This window comes from Pieris napi, chromosome 9 (genome assembly GCF_905475465.1).
Source record: "Pieris napi chromosome 9, ilPieNapi1.2, whole genome shotgun sequence".
Classification (NCBI taxonomy): Eukaryota; Metazoa; Arthropoda; class Insecta; order Lepidoptera; family Pieridae; genus Pieris; species Pieris napi.
Window position 1 is genome coordinate 1,780,891 of NC_062242.1, and position 23,060 is coordinate 1,803,950.

Consider the following 23,060-nt stretch of genomic DNA (forward strand, 5'->3'; position numbering starts at 1 on the left):
CTCAGTTGTGGAACGACGGATGTCGAGGTGATACGGTTGGCATTTTGTATTTTGTCTTGACGTCCGATAGTGAAACTCAGCTGCATGTATAAGACCGAACAACTCCTCTAAACACTCTCCATGGTAAATGTGGTAGAAGATGCAGACAGACTACATCTCTTCGCTTCATAAAATATAGTGCAAAAACTAACAAAACAAATAGATAGGTATATCATAACAGTAAAGACTGCAAAAATCCGATTACAAACATTATTATTAGAAAATATCACAAAATTATTAACTTAATTGATTACAATTCTCCACAATAGGTTACCTTTCTCCTTGAAAGATAAGATGTCGTAAAACATAAAAATATAATATAATTACTTCTTACTAAAATCATTAGTTTCCAACTAAGCCTTCCAAAGCTATAACATAATTAAAATGTAAATTTTATAGATAATACGAAATCTAGTAAAATTTTACGACTATGAAATTTCCTAGATAATCTTGTAGCTCGAAAGCTGAGCTTTCTTTGTAAGCTTTTTAAAAGCAGCTTATGACTTACTAATGAATTTCCACTTTATCCATTTTGTAGCTTAAGTTATTATAAACTGGAAATGCTAGCGATTTTGTTCGCGTTATAAAATCTTATAGTTTGCTATTAAAATTGTACTAGGCGCTCAATAGCTTTAATTATTGCTCCAATTCATTCGTGGAAACAAATGTGCGTTTTTCAAAAGATCTAGAGGCAGTGGCAGAGTTTTTTTTATATTTCATGTAGTAATAGTAAGAAAGAACACGTGGCCGCCCAGAACAGACCCAGTAACGAAGGAACATTGCAAAGGGGAAAGCTGGACTGAACCTTAAAGAGCTGCCCAATAAGGCTGTGAGGGCATCACTGCCCTACCTGCCCTACCAGGGGGAAATTGGACCTTAAGTTAAAATTGGCAGGCAATGCACTTGAGTCTTCAGATAGTGTGTATGGTATTACTGAAAAAATGGGATACAACTTAATAGTATATAATAAAATAAATAATACAAAAATATTAACCAGGGACGCTATCACCTTTTTTAGGTCTGGACCTCAGATTTTTGTATCTGTTTCATGATCTTTTGTCAATCTAACAGGCAAGTAGACGATCAGGCTTCTGTGCCTGACACACGCTGTCGACTTTTTGGGTCTAAGGCAAGCCGGTTTCCTTACGATGTTTTCCTTCACCGTTCAAGCGAATGTTAAATGCGCACATAGAAAGAAAGTCTAATCAATAGTGCACAGCCGGCAATACAATTTGACCTCAGGGATAAGAGTCGCACGCGGAAGCTACTAGGCCAACACTGCTCAGTATGTAATAAACAAACACAAAAACAAAAAAGGAAACTCAAAAACAAAATACTACTAGTGAAATAATATGTCGTAAATGTGTCGCAGTCGCATGTATATCCTCATCATATACCTACAGATAACAAAAGATTGATGTAGGATTGCATACTTACAAAATAAGGAAACAAGAAATCGGGCCAGATTGAAAGGTAAGCTTTGCGAGTGTAATTTTTTAAAATTGCTACAGCCCATGTCACGAGCGATGTTAAGGTCGTCTCTCACCGGGAACATTTCGTGTAATAATAAAATTTTGAAAGTTGAAAAGTTGTGAAATTTATTCTTAATTTACATTTACTACCAGTTCGCAGGTTAAAGGCGTAGAGCGGGCAAGAAGATCTGGCAAGAAACTCTCCGCCACTCTTTTTAGTCGCCAAGTTTTGAGCCATACAAATTGTTTGAACTGGATCAAATCAATTCCAAGCATCATTTAAATAATCGTCAAATTTATAAAAGATTATTTGAATTTATTCAGTGATAATTCTCTAATTTCGCTTGGTAGTTTGTTGTAAAACGAACCTCCAACCTGTCTGTCAATCTAGCGTTACCTGCAGTGCTATAGGTCACCAACAACTGGGCAATTTATGCTTTCTTCACCGCTCGATCCCCATGCCCTCAAGGTGCCTCAGCCAACGTAGTCGACAGGCTTGGTATTCGCCTATAATATTTTCTGAAGGATTTTTTTGGGATCGTTGGCAAATGATCTATCGGGCACTTTAAATAAAGGTCTACCTATCGCCCATCCACACTTACAACAACTTTAATATTAGCCTCAAGGAGTAATTTAATTACAAAATACCGAAAAACAGTCTTAAATATATATAGTTTTACCTTTTATAAATTGACTGATAAAAGTTATTCTTATAGAAATAATGGATTAATAATAGTTTTATATCCATAGAAAGTTAGTTATCAATGAGTTATCGACCGACTTAGAGTCAAGTAATCGTAATTAACGACCCTGATTACTTCTTTAGTTTTTCATTTGTACCTAATATTTTCGATTTATTACTGTTGATTTTTGAACATTATTCAAATATTCCTACAGTCAAATGCTCTCAGTGTGTCAGAGACTTTAACGGTGAGCTTTGATTACGAAACATCGTTTATGTTGATGGCTTTCAATTACAGTAAAGATGCAATAGTCAAATGCGCTCCATAACCACAGAGTATGAATAAGAGTACGGTAATTCACCAATATGAGCTATAAAATTTTGTCTTTTTTTACCTGTATATGTTTAAGTAGGAACCACAGGTTTAAACTCTTTAAAATAACACATCATGTACTCTATTTATGGACACTCTATGGTTTTGAAATACATATATTTTAATATAAGTAAAAATACTAATGTAATACTGGATTCAAAAGTCCAAGGAAGACTTCTGTAACTAACCGCAACGCGGCAGTTGACAGCGGGAAGTGGTGGAATGTTCTCTTTGGGTCGCAGAGTCGGCGGATTTTTTTATAAAAACAATTTCAATCATTCAAACAAATACTATATTTAGTTTATGTATAACACAATGGTTACTGCTAATTTTAATTTATAGTTTTGGGCCCTATGGCAGGGTAACAGGCACTACCTCTCTGCATTGATACGATGTATATTTTAGTTAAATTACGTTTTTAATATTAAATTCTATCTATTGTTACGCTCTACACCATAGGCCCTTGATTTGGGAATAAGTAAATGGAATTTTAAAACCTTTAATTTTTTTTTATTTGCTGTTATAGGTATGTATATAGCATTGATTACTTTATAACACTCACGTAAGAAGATTTTTTGCATGTCGGAAAAAATATGTTATGACTATACTCTGTGGGAGCAATTCGCTGTTGGCTGAATCACTTTATCGATTATCTAGTTCGGTCCATAGACAGAAAAGCTAACACAAAACACGTGAAAATATAAATGTATTTTGAAGTTGTTTCAGAATAAATTCATTTTTACTTTTTCTCACAAGAATACAAAGAAATCACGCTCATCTCTAGTTTGAGTGTAATTGGTTTCTTTATCGCTTAATATGAGCGATCTCTTCCAGGATTTCACTACTATTCCAGATAAAGTGAGATTAAAGAAACTTTGAAAGTTTAAGTTATTAGCAACTACATCCCGTATATCACAAGTCATAACAATTATACAAGCGTTTTAAAATAAGATTTAAAGATTTGATTTTTGAAAGAGTTCTAGAATACGAACTGAGATTCCGGTTTTTGAAATTCCATTTGTGCTTATGTCCTGGCGATTCGTTACAGTCACGGTGATCATTTTTAACTTTTTAATCCGATTAAGCAAGGATCGGAGGTTTACGTTCAATGTTTTGTTTCGTTTATTTATCTGGGATAAAACATTCACATTACAAACTAATCACATTATGGATTTAGATTAGTTTGTGTTATTACAAAGGTAAGTAGGGTTTTTCATCGTCACGCGAAAATCTGTAGCTTCTAAATTAACTCAATGATGTGTTTTTATTATTAGAAAGTTGACTTAATCTGGTTCTTTGTTTTGCTTCAGTCGCACTCTAAATTTCTGAAGGTTGTGTTAGTGGTACGGCACAACTTCCTCCACTCTCCCTGTATTCGGCAAGCCCCTGCGCCTGGGTGATGGTTAAGACCTTGTAAGGTTATTTACTTGATCGATCCAGCGAGAAGGCGACCGGCCTCGAGGTCTGGTGGTACACTCTGCCAGCCACGATAAGTTTATCTAAACTTTCTGGATTTCTGTGTGTTACATGCCCAAAAAAACTCAGAACGCGTTGATATTAAAGTGTCGAAAGATGATTTTTTTATCTGTAACCATCTTTGGACACTTTTGTTGACTTTTTCTTTTCACGATTGGTTCTTAGTTACAATTTATGAAAATCTGTTCCTGTCGTTCCAGCTCTCTTTGCCTCATTTTCGTACAATGCCAGGTTTGCTTGGGACGGCCAAGCTTCCGCTTTCCCTGTGGGTTGCCATCAAGCGCATGCTTAAGGATATAATTGGAATCTCTTCGGAGTGTAGGGTAAACAAACATTTTACACACAGAACGGGTATTCACTTAGATGTTTAATGTGGAACATCTGAGGTAGTCTGATTTTAGAGCTCAAAGGTCGAAGGGAATAGACAATGTATAATATCAGTTACTTTACTTATCCCGGAAACCTCACATTACCTTACATTGAAGAATGAATGACAAATATTACACGTGCCATATTTGTTCCCACTATAAACAATAACATACATCCTTAAATGTCCTACAACCTACTTCCGACAAAATATTATAATTTTAAATGCCTTTCGCGGGCCTTTCCACAACTTTCTTCATCAATATTCCGACCACAACATTATTGAACTAAGCGACGATGAGATGGCATTGTTATAAATTGTATGGGAGCTTTATAAATGGACAAAGGTTTTAGTGAATAGAGGAAATGTATAGAGATGAGTTGCATTTATAATTTACAAGTTGTAGATGTGGTCGTCTTTTGCGTTGAATGAAATAGGTAATACACACTAGAATATCGAAATATGAAAATTAACAAAAAACTGACATAACAATGTACGAAAATGTCTTAATATAAAATAAGTTTAATGCTTAATGTAGTAATGTAATAATACATTTAATGTATACAGTGCTAATCAATTTATTATATATAAAAGGGATACTAAGATCCTATTACATTCTTTTGGAAGTCAGTGCCAAGACATAAATCGTTGGATAATATCTGTGCTTCCACAATCCTCATCATACTGGGTTTTATACATTGATTCTATGATGTGATTAGAGCAGTAATCTAGTGGTTAAACTCTCCACCTTCAGGTCATTTAAATACAGCCAGTCAGTCAGACATTCTTATGGATCCTTTCCATATAATTAACAAAAAGTCTCAAACATTTAGTTACTACTAACACTGTTAGTGTCAGGAAAAGAAGGCTCACTTGCCTATAAAGAACAATAATTGAATTCATTGCCACAAGACAATCTGTCGGTGTCATGCCCCATTAGAATGATACAGGACGGCCGCGTCAAACTAATTGTGTTATTAAATTAAAACCCGAGCTTACCCAGCTTATTATTATACCAGGCGATCTTCATTGAGACATTGAAATAAATAAAACTTAATTCGGTAAAGTTTTCGAAGATGTTTTGTTATAACGAGTTTATCAACAGCAGGCGTTCTTCCTTGGGACATTAAAATAAATTAAACTACGTCAGCTATTCAAGATGTTTCAGTTATAAGTTACATAATTTATTTAAATCTGTTCAATGAATTTAAATAGACCGTAATGAGTCATAAGGAGAAAATCTTGTGCATTTCCAATGACCTAATGCCCTGGAACTTGACTGGCATGCACTATTGAAATTTGAGATGGGTATTACATTGGATTAAATGGTATGCATTCCTTAGGTCGATCAATTAATAGCAATTTGAGAATTTGCCTATTCTTTAGACAACAATACAATCCTTAGAATATATAAGAACAGATAAGAGAATTTTTTATCAAGATTTCGTAATATTTAAAGGCTTTTATTGCAATTATGATTAATTAACTTTGATTTTAAACAAAACTAATGTTCCTAATGCATAAACATAAGCATTAACTATAACATAGAAACATCGTTTTATTATATAGAGTAATATTTCGTAATTCTGTTAAATTACGAAATTATTAGATACTTCTTAAGTGTTCTGTGGTAAAAAGCCTTTCTATATAGGTGTTTTAATGTCTATAATATATATGTCATGTGGCAATGGGTGGGGTGGAGAAAAAAAGGTGGAAAGAAGATATAGATGCGTTAGTAGGAAGCGAATGGAGAAAGAAAGCCATGGATATTTTGAAAAAGCTGGATAAAGCCTTAACCAGTGAAGGGGTTTCGATCAATGGTACAGAAGAAATTTAGAATATTAGGATAACAAAAAACAATTGTATATAACAAATCTAAACTGTGCATTTGGAAATATATATGTCAATGTCAATATTTGACACACGACTTTTATTTTGAGCTACGCAACTTTACTCAACAGGATTTTCATATAAGCCATTCATTAGTAAGTGGTCGAGCAAGTTATGGTTTGCGTATGTTTACAATAAATTCACACATCAATGGGTGCCAGTTCAACGCCCTTGGACCGCGAAGATATAATTTACAATTGCAACGAATTTGCTCTATCTTATACTTTTTTGGCGCATTACTGGGTTATTGACATTAAAGGCCCATTTACATGATGCCATTTTCTTGTACATACCAGAGCAATAATTGAATGCAATAAATGAAGCGCAATAATTGCCGTTCAAGAATTGTATGCAACTGTTTACACTTGAAAACTTGAATGCAATTATTGTATTCAAGTATTGACAAGGAAATAATTGCACATGCCTTTTGTTTACACCAATGCAACTATTTTAAGGAGATTATTGCTTTCTAGTATTGTCTTGTCTAAACACAGGCTTGTACGTGCCTATACCATTAAATGGCGCTTTCGTGCAAGTATTGCACGTATTTGCATTGACAAATTTTTCATTCAAGTCTTAAATATTTTAGAAGAGTGTTGGAGTTTGAATATGTAAATATTAATGTAATAAAGGCAGGTAACACTTGTCACATGTAAAGAAAAAGTTTTAGTTAAGAATATAAATATGTAATACCTGTTTGAATTTTATATAAAAAGATAGTTTCTGTTTTTTGTTTTTAGTACTTCTATTCTAGACGCAGATAGTGTAACATCTTTGGCTCTTTATAAACATAAATTATTATTGTTTTTTTTAAAATAGACCCTCACCACCAGAGCTCAGTCTTCTTAAAAGATTAGAACCATCCAACAGAGAGGTATGAATATGAGTAAAAAGGTGTTTAAATTCAGTTCTGCTGATATAATAAAGTTCATTGAGATTTATCGCAGTCATGAGTGTTTATGGGATACCGAAAATGTAAATTATAAGAACCGATGCACGTAATGCTGCGCTAGTAGCATTTTCACAGGAATTTGAAGTTGACGGTTTCGGACTGAAGGAAATAACAAACAAAATAAAAAATTTAGACTAAATTAATTTTTAATTTATTAAATTTTTATTTAATTTAATTTAACACACCCTCACTCACTGCACTCATGTTTGCAAATGAAGAGATAATTGCGTACAAGAATTGCGTAAGAAATTATTGTACGTGCTGTTTACATCAATAATAGTTTTGAAAGGAAACTTTTCCCATTGATCAAGAATGTTACGTTTTGTTTAGACTATGCAATTCATTTATTGCGTTGATATAATTGTATGCTACAGGCAAGAAAATGGCATCATGTAAATGGGCCTTTACGCTTGAATTTATTTGTGGTACACAATCGAAATTTAAATGTAAAGTTCGGGTCCAAAGGTTTCATTTCTTATTATTTGGTGGATTTCTCCGCTAATGAGTATTGCAACTTACAACTCGAAAAAGACAATAAAAACACACACACTTGTAAAAATTACAAAAAAGAAACGAAATATTTAACATTTTTTAAATTTAATACTACTTTGTAATGGAATAGTCTGAAGTCTGAAGTGTGAGTCCGAAAACCTTTTCAAAGGTTAAAGTTGTCTGAATTTCAATAAAAACCTAATATTTTCATTATAAGTAAATAGTACGTCTTAAAACTTATACAGTTTAAAGCCTGTCAAACCTTCTATGTGACGTTTGACATATGCAAGACCCAAATATACCTTTATCTTTATCAAAATAATTTATTTTTATTTTTATTGAAGCATTACAATCATATTCATTAGTTTTTTTAAGTTTAAAAACTTCCTTGGATTTATTATGTATGTAATCAATATTCTAATATTTTAAGCTGTAATCTTGCTCTTACAACTTAATTACTTATATTGATATATTTTACAACAATCTTCCCACTTACCGAAACTTTGTTTATCAATTTCTTAATGGGGTTTAAATTTCAATTTAGATTTAGTTATTATTTCTATTTTGGTTGCTTGTTTAATTTTTTCCCTTGCTTTTCTTATGTTATACTTACGTATAATATAATTGACATGTGCGTGTGTAAAATTTGTGTTTTAGAACTTACACTATTTATTATCTAAGCTTTGTGCGAGTATCTACTTTTAAATACAACATCAAGTAAAGTACGCGAGATATTATGTAAATAATGTAATTTACATTAATATCCGTTAAATAATTTTGATTTATATATTGTATTTTCATCACTAGGTCACATATTTAATTCGTAAACATTTTTCGCAACGTTACGCGGTCAGTGACATCGAATTCGGCGTTGCAAGAATGTTTAGGATATGATAAATCGCTTGTCACAGGGGAGAACAGTGATGGAGGCTTGCAGGGCGTCAGTAGATCGCAGCCTTTTCTCGGCAAAGCTCGTGTCATACCGCTATTCGTGGACCGCTTATTTTAAACTTGTGCTAAGAAATTGATGTGTTGGTAAGTTTTTTACTATATCCTCTGAAAAATCGTTTTTTGTTTAATTTAGTTCAATGTGAAGTTCAGATTCGTGTAATTCATTTATAGTGTATTTGTCCTAATATATATATTTACAAGATAAACAAAATTAATAGACTTGACGATTATAAGCTTTTTAATTCATAGTAATCTACACGTTTATAAAATCTATAAATGGTCATTTGGAGTCGAAACGAATCATAGATTAGGTTTTTAAAATTAGCTTTATTTGAAGTAGGGTAGTAAATGGCATGTTTTTTTTGTTTATCTACAAATCCTTTCAAATTTAATTAAGTTTTATCAAGAGTTATTTATGCTTCATAGCTAAAAGAAAACTGTATAAGATTTATTGATTATTGATTATTTTTAATTATTATTATTTATTTTAATTTTATTGTATGTGAGTATATTTATCGAATTATCGGTTTCGATAGATATTTCTTAACAGTCGTGAACTGTTTGAAACGATTTGAAGTAATTATTACTTTAATTTAACAATAGCTTGCCCGCGTGGAGTTCATGTATTTTATCTAAATCTCTTTAAGTGTCGTACCAATCTGTTCAGTAGTTTTGAGTTGATCGCGTTCAAGACAAACGAGACCGGCGGATTTTATTTCAAAATATTTAAGAATTTATTTTTGCCTCTATTGAATATGTAGAACTAAAAAATCTTAGTAAATATAACATTAATTATGCACGGAATACATAACTTTGAAACTCAGTTAAAAGCTGACAGACTACAACGCAACTGAGTTTATGAAGGATAGAGAGAGAGCTTTTTAGTTTCCTATGATAGCTATGGTGAACTATAAACCTATCAACTGTGATTTGACTTGCGCAATGTTGATGCAGCAATCATGCATTGGTATCTATTACTAATATGATCCAAATAATTATTGTACTCACTTTTTCCTTTTATCATGTACAAAATAGAACCTTATTAAGTAACCATTAACCCTTAATGAACGACTCTAAGTTGTTAATACTTTTCGTCGCATTAACAATACAGGTTTTACAATTTTATACTCTTTTATTCTTCTTTGGTCTCATATTTACTTCGGAGTTTAATTGTCAGTAACAGTACCTATACCATTTGGTTCTTACTTGGTTAGATACTTTCCGCTAAAATGTTTTACCTGTTAAGCTCAGTTATGTTTATGGCTCGTAAATGTAGAATTTAGTAAGCTTTATCTAATATCGCTTCGTGTTAGAGGCCAGAGCAAATACACTGTAATTCATCTTAACTATAAAAATATTAAGTTCTATTACAGTCATGTAATTCATCTCTTTCTGTCTCAGTGTTTTTATGCTTTGTCTATTTAAGACTGATTTAGTACTTTACTGATATTTGACACATAATAATATACATATTTATTAATTGTTCTAATAACTTATTATTTTATTTTACTACAATATTCGAATATATATATGTAGATTAATACATAGTAATAATAACAAAAATTGGTAAAAGAAAGATAATTTTTTTTTAAAAATTGGTCCCTGGGTACCTTTAATGCTGGCAGCATTTCCTCGTTGTATTGCAATACTTATTCAATGAGCGAGAAAAGCACCAGCTCTGATGTCACTGGTACTATCTACCAAGCGCCAACTTAATATTCTAGCAATTTAGATTACTTATCAAACAAACTTGCTTTTAATAGGAATAATTGGAAATACTCAAATCGCTTTGTTTCTGACTTAAATTCGCTTGACATCTTTAGGTTCATCATGGACCACTTGTTCAAAAGAAATCAATTGCAGTGAGCGTCGGATTGAGAAATTCCTGTTAGCAAATCTAAAAATTTCCGAGATTTAGAGGGAGGGAAAAAGGAAGATATGTTAGGAATTTAATGAATGTAATTGTCATTAGAGTATTAAATGTGTCGAAAATTAATACACGTGGCATTTTAATTTACAATTTGAGATTTCTTAAATTATTTTGCATAAATATAAAATATGTACTAATATTTCATAAATTCGTATGATTTCTACAAGGTAATTCACCCTTCTCACTCTCTCTCAATCGGTCTCTCCCTTTTCTTCGACAAAAACGCTGCACATCTTCGTGACGTATCCGTAAAAATTTTACCTTCATGCGCCTAAAGAAGTTTCACTTCAAAAGCGTTACGTTCGATTGTCTTAACATTAATATCCGGTGAAAATCAACGCAAATAGAACGGCTATAAAAAGCTACCTTGTGTAGAACAAGTCACTGACATGTAAATAGTGGTAAGGTCTAGTAAGGTCAGTTTGTCGTGTGAATCTTTTATCGTTATGTAACGATCATCGCTCCTTATTCGCCGGTCAGACCGGTATGATACGTCATGTAAGGAATTAATTGCATTGATAATAATCTTTTTACTATTTGTACAACGCCTGAGCAATGATCAGGTACATGTTTAATATTTTGTATTCAAACTAATGTTTATTACAGACATATGTATATCGATACTACTTTGATGATTGTGTTTTGTTTATGGCTGGTAGGTTATCTGTGTATATCAAGATACATTGTTTCCTCGGAAATTGAAAGCTTCGGTTCGGTACGACATATACGTACCCTACGTTCGTTTCACAGAAGCGATTGGTTTTTGAATAAACGATATAGAGACAAAACTTTACAGATACATAGCTAGTTTTTTATTTAAAGTGTAGTGTCGTTCGGTTCCGTTCGTCGGTGTATCAGACGCGACATTTGGTCCGTTGTGCGTTATTTGAGATACAGAGAAACAGTTATAAAAATAGCAAGAACTAAATAAAGAAAAAAAATGGTAGCAGTTACTAAAATAAAAATTATACCATAATTGTTAACTTAGTAACTGCTACTATGAAGAAAGATATGTTCGAAGCACAGTAGCTTTATTGTATTTATTTTAATTTAATTTTAGGCTCATCAAGTGATTACGACGCCCATGGACACTTGAGAGGGCTCGCGAGTTGAAGGCCTTTTAAGAATTGGTACGCTCCTTTCTTGAAGGACCCTAAGTCGAATTGGTACGGAAATACTTCAGCAATATTAACAATATAAATTAACTAACATAAAAAGAGATACAGAAGCACAAATAATTGCATGACCTTTTAAAGTTACTCCACCAATAGATAGAGAGAGATAGAAAGTAAGCTAATAAAAGATAGGAATGAAAATATTAAATCCGTCTGCGGATTTTTATTGTAGGCTGCTGCATTGCAGGTTATAAAAATTAGGTCAGTTCCGATTTGTCAAGCTTCCAATAAGCTTCCTTATGTGATTTATAACGTGTTAATTACTTGCGATACTTTTGTAGTGTATTTCGATATTATTAATGTTATTTTCAGAAAATAATAATGGAAAAAAGATAAATGAAATGGACTTTATCCAATTATATTGTCCGTCAAAATGTATTTACGTTGGAAAATAATAAGGATATTTGAAAATACAGTTTAATTTTGTTGTTTTGTTTCGTAATCTTTTAAGATTCTGTTTTTTTTTTACAGATCGTACAGAAATTTTGACCCAAATACTGTAAAGATAAACTTTTCTATTAAGTAGCGTATACCAGAAACGCTACGTAGAAGTACGAAAATACTTGTATGTTACATGCCCTCGAGCTGTCAAAATCTGACATTATTGTGTACAAATATTATGCGAACAAATGTTACAGAATAGATTTGAGCTGATTAACCTGATTGAATCCTACAAGGAAAATATCTTTTGTATGGAGTTTATTAGATTCATAGTAATAATAATTTGATCCAATAGATGGCACAATATGTCCAAGATAAGGTTTGTAGGGCTCGTTAGTTTAATATACATTGTTGACTCCGCGGTCTCCATCGCTTGACCTCTTTACGTGTAATTGCTTCGAATTCCCAGTTATTACTGCTCTTTTTAAATAATTCGTTTTTTAAGACTCAACATATTTAAAAATGGAACTTTAATTAGTTAAATTTAACCGTTTTATTCGGCTCCGTATTTTTGTTATATATTAAAAACGTCCAGTTTTTAAGACGCGTATTAGGCAGTCCTTTCGTCTTAAACGGTCCTTAAAAATGCAAAATAAAGTATTGTTTGTAGTCCAGGATAATCCCTATGAAATTTAGAAGAAAAACCTATAACATGTAATTGAAAAAAAGTTGCATAAAAGCTCTTGGGTATACAGTATCGTGGGCAGTATCTTTCATTTGACTTAGAAACAATTTTAAATAGCTACAAAACAATATATATGGCTTCTTAGTTATATACTGTGGTTAACGTAAACTTTAGAGAAACCACTGTTGGCTTTTATAGGTAAGACTCTGGTAGATAGAAGCACGATAATTAATGCCGACACGAAGGCAACTTTTAAAACTAATTCAGAGCAGACTAATTACTACCTTATTGCCAAGTTATAAAACGATTTTTCTTATTTCTTCTGTAATTTTGATTCAAGTATTATATTGATTGTTATTAATGGTTTATGTACAGTTATAATAAACACACTATATATTATTAAATAGAAACTCAATATTTCTAATAACTGAATAAAGCTTATTTGAAAATACGCTTCCTGAAACATTGCATTGGAAATGATTGGAGCGGTTCGTAACAATTAGATATAGGTCTGTACAATAGTCATGTTTATACAATTCTGTAAAGTCATTGTTTGCGAGGAATATTTCAGCGCTTTTATTCTATCACAATTGTTGTTTTAACAAGCAGTTTTTATGGTCTGTGAGATACTAGAATTGGTTGGGAAATATCGTTTTATTATTGATGGAATAGTCGTTTAAAAATTAGATTAAAGTTAGATTTTATTCTTGGGCCGTGGGGTTCAAGTGCACACACGCTTATTAAAGATTTAAGTTGTCGCCTGGTAGATAGTACCGATGACCCCAGAGCTGGTGCATTCCTGGCTCAACGAATCAGTATCGCAATACAGCGAGGAAATGCTGCCAGCGTTAAAGGTACACTGCCACAGGGACCAAACTTTTTAAATTTGTTTAATTCCCTTTTTAATAATTTTTATTAATACAAAGTATTAAGAAAATTATGAATACAAGTTATACTTATATATTAAATTATAAGCATTTTAGATATGTAATACATATACTATGCTAATATATTTCGTAAACAAGAAACTAAACAGTAAAACTTTTTATCGTAGTCAGTTTTAACCTCAAATTATACAAATCGAAGAATAAACCGCTGCCAGAAAGATGAAACAAAATGGTTGACCAGTTGTGGCATTATATTTTTTGTTTTCGAATTACATTTGTTTACATATTAATTAGTAATAAAGTTTTATTATTATGAGTTTCAATATTAATAATAGAGAGAGATTTGAAGTGACAACCGCCACGGTATAATAACAGGTACATATTACGACTGGCTTCATACTAGAATGTATTCAATATGTAGGATCATTCTAACTCCTGGCAAGTTCTATGTGTATTTCATTAATTATTTTTGTAGGAATATGCCGCATCTGCCACTCATTCGTTGTCTATTATGGACCAGTTTTTTTGTGTGCCATGCCCCATCATAGCCTTTCTGAAATTCTTATGCCCCCCCCTCCCCCTATTCAACATATGTAATTTTGACGTAGTCATAGATAAGTCTCGACTCTGAGTCTTACATTAGTGTTAATTGCGCACTTAGTGCGGAGATTCCAACCTCAAAGTTGAGAATCGCACTGAGTCCATAATAACACGGAGATTGGAATAAGAATTATTGTAAAATGCATCGGGAATAAAAAAGCGGTGTGGTCGAGGTATAATAGGAACACGTAGAGCCTGTAATGACTTGGTTCAACAAAAACGGAACATGTTTACGACTGGCTCGGTTGAAATATACCGCAAAAGTTCATACTTTTTGACGTTGGAATATTTTTATGGTTGTGGTTTTTAACGAAAACTTTTAGAGGTAATGGAAAAGGACTGGGCTAAAATAACTATCTATCAATTAGTCCAGTTCCTAATTTAGCTTGTTCAAAGCTGGTTTGTTTGTTGTTCAATTATTTATAGCATTCAGAATTTTTTTCATAGTAATTGTGTGATTGTGTAATTCACTGTAATTTGAGGACCCATCTCTTTGGTCTGTTTTAAAAAAATTGTATTACGTTTTAACACAAATATATACAAAGTTAACCGGGTCATCATCATCATCTGGTTATAAAATATTATTATTATTTTATTTTTTATGTAATAGGAGGCAAACAGGCAGGAGGCTCACCTGATGTTAAGTGATACCGCCGTTAAGTGATACACAGAGGGCTCGCAAGTGCGTTGCCGGCCTTTAAAAAATTGGTACGCTCTTTTCTTGAAAGACTAAGTCGAATTGGTTCGGAAATACTTCAGTGGGCACTTTGTTCCACATAGTGGTGGTGCGCGGCAAAAACTGGCTTAAGAAACGCCCATTTGTGGAACGACGGACGTTGAGGTGATATAAACTTGTATAAACAATGATTTATATAGCCACTTCTGCAAGGCCAACACTGCTCATAGTTCAAGTGCTTCAAGTTACCCTTAACATTATAATGTCCAATCATGAACAGTACCTTAGATAAGTATCAGAGTTACAAACTTGAGAAATAGCTATTGTAAAATGTGTTTCTTTTTCTGACTCTAATGATATAATAATACTTAGGAAGGAAGGTGTCTCGGCCAGTCTTACCACTGACTGACACCACTACGGTGGAGCTACCTTAGCTATCGGAATTGCTCGAATAATATAAAGCAGTGTTGGCCTAGTGGCTTCAGCGTATGACTCTTATTCCTGAGGACTTTCTTTTTATGTGCGCATTTAACATTCGCTCAAATGGTAAAGGAAAACATCATGAGGGAACCGACATGTCTTAGAGCTAAAAAGTCGACGGCGTGAGTCAGTCACTGGAGGCTGATCACTTACTTGCACATTTAAAAATGATCATGAAACAGATTCAAAAATCTGAGGCCCAGAACTAAAGAGGTTGTAGCGCCACTGATTTTTTTTATCGGAATAGCTATGTTAGTTCGATTCGGGGTATAACATCGCCGTGTAACCGTTGTTTGTATGTGTTGCTACAATCCCATTAATCCATGTTACATTACCAACGTTGAGAGAAGTTGGAGAAGTACATAATGCTAATGTAAATGTATTTAATATCAGCTAGTAGCAAGTCTTTGTAATGGCCTACGGATGTTTCGAAACGATAATTATTCAATTTCAAAAATTACATCACTTATTTCAAATTTGATTTAATGGGGTCTGATGCAAATCTTTGTATGAACAAATAATGGTTATTATTAAATAACCATGGCTTTGAACTTTATCTAATGCTGTAAAGTATGTTAGAGTGTTAGAATTGAATTAAGCCCCATTCATAATTGGAGTGATATAACCACATTTATTTATTTATATCTTCACGCTTTACTTACCCCCCTGACCCCTTGATGGGTTAGAGGGCTGTGAGTCTCCATCGCGTTCGGTCTTGAGCCTCGTATTTCACCTCGCTCCAAGTCTCTCTGGCTCTCTTTTCCTCATCTGCAACTGGTGCCAGGTTTGTCTAGAAGGGCCACGCTTCCGCTTTCCTTGCGGGTTCCAATCAAGCGCCTGCTTGGGAATTGGCATCCCTACGGAGTGTATGGCCTATCCATTTCCATTTCCAGGCTATCTTATATATATCTTCACGCCGTTTTCCCGATATAGTTGGCGGAGATTCTCTAGTACGTCCTGGATTTAGTCCATACATGTACGACAAGAACTATCCATTCGTTATTACTATGTGATTTTAGATAATGGAGTCAGTCGTTAACTATTAATTTATCTAATGAAAGTTGTAAAGAGTTGTAAATTCATTAATATTATATGACAATAAAATAATGGTATATGGCAATTGTAGAGAGAGGCCCGCGGTGTTTATGCCAGGATTTGAAAAGATCTCTGGTAACTAACTGGTCACCAACATTCCCTTGCCGAGAATAAACATTTGGGTAGTATTAAATTAAAACAACCAGGATTGCAGAAAAATCTACAAATAATTTATTAGTGCGTAGTAATATATTAGTGCGATAATCTTTGCTTGCGGAAGAAGTTTTAATTGTAATCGATATCTTTTTATCTATTTCAATTAGAATTACGAACAGACGAGAAGAGAACATTATACATTCGTTTCTTTACTGTCCCGGTTAACATTCTAATAACTGTGAGAAAAATTTAACTGTTATTCACTGAGAAATTATAGATAATTAGGCAATTTTCACACCTGTAGATTTCGTGACAAAAGGCTAATTAGTATGTATTATGAAAATGCGGGAAATGTCAGTAGCTATGCATACTATTTTAAGTAAGTACCGTATCCTATAGATTTGAAGCAAATATTTCTTCGGAATGATATTTAATTTTTATTAATGACCCCGCCTCGGGTGCACCAAGTTCAGCTGAACTTAGGTAACTATAAACAATTAATAGAGTTAAGAGAACTGTTGGCTTAAACGTGCGACTCTCATACCAGAGGTCTTAGGTTCGAACCCCGGCTGTGTGACCAATGGACTTTCTTTTTTTGCATTTAAAACTCTCGCGTACAATTAAGTGCGAGCGCACAAATCACAGTGAGGAACCAAAGAAAGGCATGCCTTAGAACCATAATCGACTGTATGCGTATGGTATGATCACCTACTTAATTGTTAGAAAAAAATATCAAGGAACAAATACAGAAATCTGTGTCCAAGAAAACTAAATAATTAAAAAAAAAATATTTAATTCGACGTAATTAATTTAAACTATTTTTTGTTTTTAATTTGAACCCTACAGTATGCCTATTAAAACCTAGATATTGTACCATACACTTTTCCTCAGTAAAATAATCGCATTTACTGAAAATGTATGAACGTCATTTGGCATTCGGAAAAATCGAGATTTCTTTGTAGCAGTGTCAAATAAAATATTCATGAGATGGACAAATGTTTGGTCCCTGTTGTAATAGGAAAGCACTGAGAATTTTCTTTTATAAATAAAAGTTTTATTTTCACGATCCTTAAAATTTCATTTTTTGTTATTACCGTGATGATGATGCATCCAGGTTATATTGAATAACTTTCTACTGAACTTTCTTTGAATACGTTTCTAAATTATATCAGATCCTTTGCCCTTATATAATGATAATATAAGTATATATTAAGTAAAGTATGTGTATATAATGATAATATATACACAGAAAATAAAAAAAGTCATTTCACAGCCGAAAAGGTTCGATCCGATTTCGAAAAGAAAGTTAATATGACCTAATCAAGCGCCAAATAAATACAAATACAGTAGAACCTCGTTAAGTCGAACCTCGATAAGTCAAAAACCTCCGAATCTCGAAAAAAATTTTTGTTCCCTTCCCTTAAAACACCAAAACCTCCATTACTTGAAATCTTGACCCTCTGTTAATCGAAATAATCACCGAGTCCCTCCAAGCCATTTTGGTACATATTTTCCCTCTATAACTCGAAAAATTAAATTTGACCTCTGTATCTCGAACATAGGAACGTTTTATTTTACAACCTTTACAACTTGATCATTTGGAATTTATTATCTCTATTGTTCGAACAAAAATAAGTTACCGACTTTAAGAACTTGCCGACAATGTGAGTACACTATTGTTTCTTAGAAAACATTTTTAGGAGTATACAATAATAAATTTATGACTCATGGAAACACGTGTTTGCTCTCTCTCAAAATTTATAAGAATAAACCTCAAACTCTTTATGTCGAAACAAAATCCGCCTAAGTCGAAATCCTCCATAAGTTGAAAACTCTATAACTCGAATTTTTTGGCGTCTCCCTTGATGTTCGACTTATAGAGGTTCTACTGTATACGAAATTTCTCTTGCACTGGACGACGCTGACCAGAGTTTAAACTATTTCGTTATATTCGATTTTAAAGACTTTAATTGTATCTACATACTATATAGTAAGGAAACTCGACTCTAAATTTTACCCTAACTGTACGGATAATCTCTAGTCTGTTATGGTTTGACAGCTCTTGGAACTACGTTGACATATTACAATATTTTTATTTATTTATTAAACTACACCACATTATATACCCATAATCCATTTTCTATAGTATATATTATTTATTATTAAAAAAATACTTATATTCTAAAATAAAAAATTGTTATTTACAATTTTAATATTTACTAGTAATTTCTTATCTATAAATACTTATTCACTTAACAATGGTTTTTATTAAATTACTACCCACTACCGAATATATTTGTTTCTATTTTTGTTCGATTTTGGAAAATTCTGCTGGTTTTGAACCTGGGACTATATATTTTTCACTATGAATATAACAATTTTAAACTCTCTCGGCGCAATGTTTCGCTAGCTTTAAAATGATTATATATCAGTCATGATGAATGCTAATCCGTATATAAGCGCATAATAATGACAGTGCACATAACGCGGTAAATAAATGATCCCACCTAAGGCGAGTAAAAATGAAATTGTTCAGGGATACTAATGGAAGCTTTTACTCATTCTGGTAAATAGGTCAGAATAATTGCAACTCAGTGTTGAGTACAATGTACTGAAGAATATTTCTTTTTTAAAACTGTTTGCAACTGTTTTTCCCAGTGATGCTGGATATTTTTAAGTAGCTTTTAAGCTCCTCAATAAATCAACATTTCTTACAGAGGTTTGTCATTAATTAATGGCATTGCATCCCTTTTACTTTTTTATGTATTATTTGTTTTTCTATAAATGTAACGAAGTGTAAATAAATAAATAAATAATAATTAGCTCTATAGCTTAGTGAGTAATGTTATTTTTCTGATAAAACACTAGTTGTTCCATAACAGAGCTTTAGCGCTGTTATTTCATCATTTCCTTCCAGGCTCACCTTGTACTTTGGATAACCAGAGCCGTACTAGTTACGGGTTCAATTTTGTCAACCTAAAGTTATATAGGTTGATCTTTCTAGTTATAAGGAGAAAGTCACAAGAGTTTCTTGTTTTTCCGTTAATTTGCAATTATTGTTAAAAACCTTTTTTGTTATTATTTCCTTTTAATTACCTTCGCCTGTAACCTATACATATTTTATTAAATTTACTTTAAGGTTCTCTTACTAAAATAATTAAACAAGCGTAAACTACTATATAATGCAAAGCAAGAGAATTGCGAAGATGCAACAGAATTGGCTCCCAATGTAGGTCAAATGTTCTAGAAATTTTCGACTTGGAATGATATCATATTAAAACGAAAAGATTCTTAACAAAACCCTTGGATTTATAGCAACTATATATGAATTCGTTGCGAAAAAACGCTATTTACCTTTTAAAAAATGCTACAGGGTTACTGTACGGTGCAAATATATTATACCAAAATTGCAATGGCGCTCTATCTCTTGCTTGACCTGAGGTTTTAAGTACTGTCTTGATATCTTTTCTTAATAGGCAAGTAGGTGATCAGCCTTCTGCGGCTAATACACGCCGTCCAAGTTAGGGGCTAAGGCATGTTTCAGGATGTTTCATTAAGTATGAGCCGGTGCACATAGCAAGAAAAGTGCATTTTTTCAGAGTCAAGCTCACGACCTCAGAGTATAAAATCGCACGCTCAAGCCTTCCTCTGAATAACGTCCAAAAAGGCTTTACTAGTTAATTCTTTATAAATCAGATAGAAAGTAATTTTTTTCCGTTATATTATAAAAGTTTTTCATTGTAAAACTGTTCCTTAATTTTGTGTTTGTACGAAATGAAATCTATTTATACACACATTAGGTTTAATAATAGATTTCATAAAATATACGATTTCGAATGAAATCTATAAATCGGAAGCTGTTTCAAGGATGCTTCCTTCCTCGGTAAAATAATGGGCTGGTTAGCCGGGTGCGTATTTTTTTTTTTATATTTGCTCACCTGATGTTAAGTGATACCGCCGCCCATGGACACTCTCAATGCCTAAGGGCTCGCGAATCCAAAAAAATTGATCTGTACTACTAATTATTTGTGTTACAAGGTGTATTTTACATAAACGTAAAGGTGGAATAATAACATATTCTAATAAGAACTGTGTTATCCTTTAAATGAATGATTAGATGGAGAAAATTACTCCGGGATTAATTCCAGTGTATTTCAATTCCCGGCGTTAAGCCCTTGATGTTTCTGTTTGTTGACCACAACGGATGAGGTTGAGAGAATTACATATTAGCTTTAAATTACACTTTGCGGAGTTGTAACTTGGCATTAATTCGCTGACATTATTTGTATTTTGTATATTACTAGCTGACCCGTCAAACGTTGTTTTGCCATGTACCTATAATATTTTCTAGGCAACATGTTCAATAAAAAAACTATCTAGTATAATAAAAAATAGAGGTTGATCTTAGAGGGGTGAAAATTAAGGGTTGAATGTATTGTAGTATGGTGTATCATAAAAAAAATCAAACAAAAAAAAATTGTCTAAAAAAAAAATTTAGGGGTACAAAATGTTAAGGGACCCTTAACATTTAGGGGGATGAAAAGATAGAGTAGCCGATTCTCAGACTTACTGAATATGCATAGAAAATTTCATTAGAATCGGTCGAGCCGTTTCAGAGGAGTATGGGAACGTTGTGACACGAGAATTTTATAAATTAGATTAATAAATACGGGTTTACAATAAAACTGTGATAAAAACATTTTGGGCATTTTCACCAACTCCATAGAGACCTTTCGCTTCGTTTTAACAACCTTGCATTGTTATTTAAATGATATTTATAAATTAACATTATTTTTGTGTATTCGCGGACGCTTGGAGGACCCATGTAACTTCTTTGATAAAAAGTCCACTCGGGGTTTGTTGGGTCTGCTTTGATAGCAAGGAAGTTTCATGAATATGCGCCGTGCCTGATTAATTAAGTTCTTATAATATTGTTATGTATATGTTATCGTAAAATTGTAAACACCGTTAGATTGTAATCTATCTCGCGAGATTATAAACTGTCGAAAGATTGTGAACCTCAACCAACTGCTTACAATTTAAGGTATTATTATTCGGTAGATTGCACTACACTAACTTAGTTAAAATTCAAACTTCTTTGGTCAATTACAGATTAATTTTACTTTCCAACAATTTCATATAACTACCGAATAATAATACGTTAAATTGCAAGCAGTATGTTGAGTTGACAATCTTTCGACAGTTTACAATCTCGCGAGATGGATTACAATCTAACGGTTTTTACAATTTTACGGTGACATATATATTGTTTCTTACATATTTCGTAAGTGTTTTATTGTCCTCGTCGTAACATGTGTGATGGTTCAGAACATATAATCAAATCAAAGATTAAAAAAGGGTAATTTCTATATAATAATAATTCTTTATTTTCTCCCATATAACATTTGAAACAGAGCAGTGTTGGCCTAGTGGCTTCAGCGTGCGACTCTCATACCTGAGGTCGTAGGTTCGATCCCCGGCTGTGCACCAATGGAATTTCTATGTGCGCATTTAACATTTGCTCGAACGTCGAATCGTAGATTTAAAAATGATCATGAAACAGATTAAAAAATCTGAGGCCAAGACCTAAAAAGGTTGTAGCGCCACTGATTTATTTTTTTAACATTTGAAACAAACAATACGTATTGCATGTGTTGACTGTTCATAAATTCATATTTAATCTCAATCTGTGTTAGTTTAGGCGGATGACTTACAATACCGAATTTTAAGGTTTCGAGTCCCTAATATGATTATGGTAGTAATATGGACCAGTGAAAAAACAAAATATTAGGAAAAATTAATAATACATTGCCCTAACACACAGCCTTTTCATATTTCTTACTCTAAGTATTTACGATTTTTCAAAAATAATTTTGTTGTTCGTTATACAAATATAACAAGATCAACTATTTATGTTTAGTTGTATACGCTTATCTTCACGACTATCTAGGCTTGTGTATAGTGTAGTACATATAAGTGCATATTTTGAGTTTGCACGAAAATAGCCTAGAACTTTCCCACGCACGAAATATACAATTCCAGTCAAGTAGTCCGCGTCTATTCAGTTGAATTGTTAATATTTCTCTGTGAAATATTGTCTAAAACTTCATTCAAATTTAAATGTCGCTTTGAGAGATGTTGACTTATATACCAATTGAATGCTATACCACAGTTAAATTATGTGTAAGTCGATCTCAGCTCATTTAATCAAAATAACATGGGAAAATGAAGAATCTTGTGTAGAGCCCGATTTAATCTTTGTTGGGTATGTAAGCAAGTATTATTTTATATTTCATAGTTTTATATATACAATCTTTTATTCAAATAAAAAAAATCATTTATTCATCAATTTAGTTCTAAG

General features: G+C 32.7%; 1 protein-coding gene across 1 annotated transcript in view; it reads left to right on the plus strand.

The window, feature by feature from the left end:
* The first annotated feature begins 8,661 nt into the window (after positions 1-8,661).
* The window catches only part of LOC125052318, a 37,808-nt gene continuing 23,409 nt past the window's right edge, over positions 8,662-23,060 (plus strand). The window contains exon 1 of the mRNA XM_047653084.1: positions 8,662-8,778. The gene's annotated coding sequence lies outside the window, so the exon portion shown is untranslated. The remainder of the gene's footprint in view (positions 8,779-23,060) is intronic.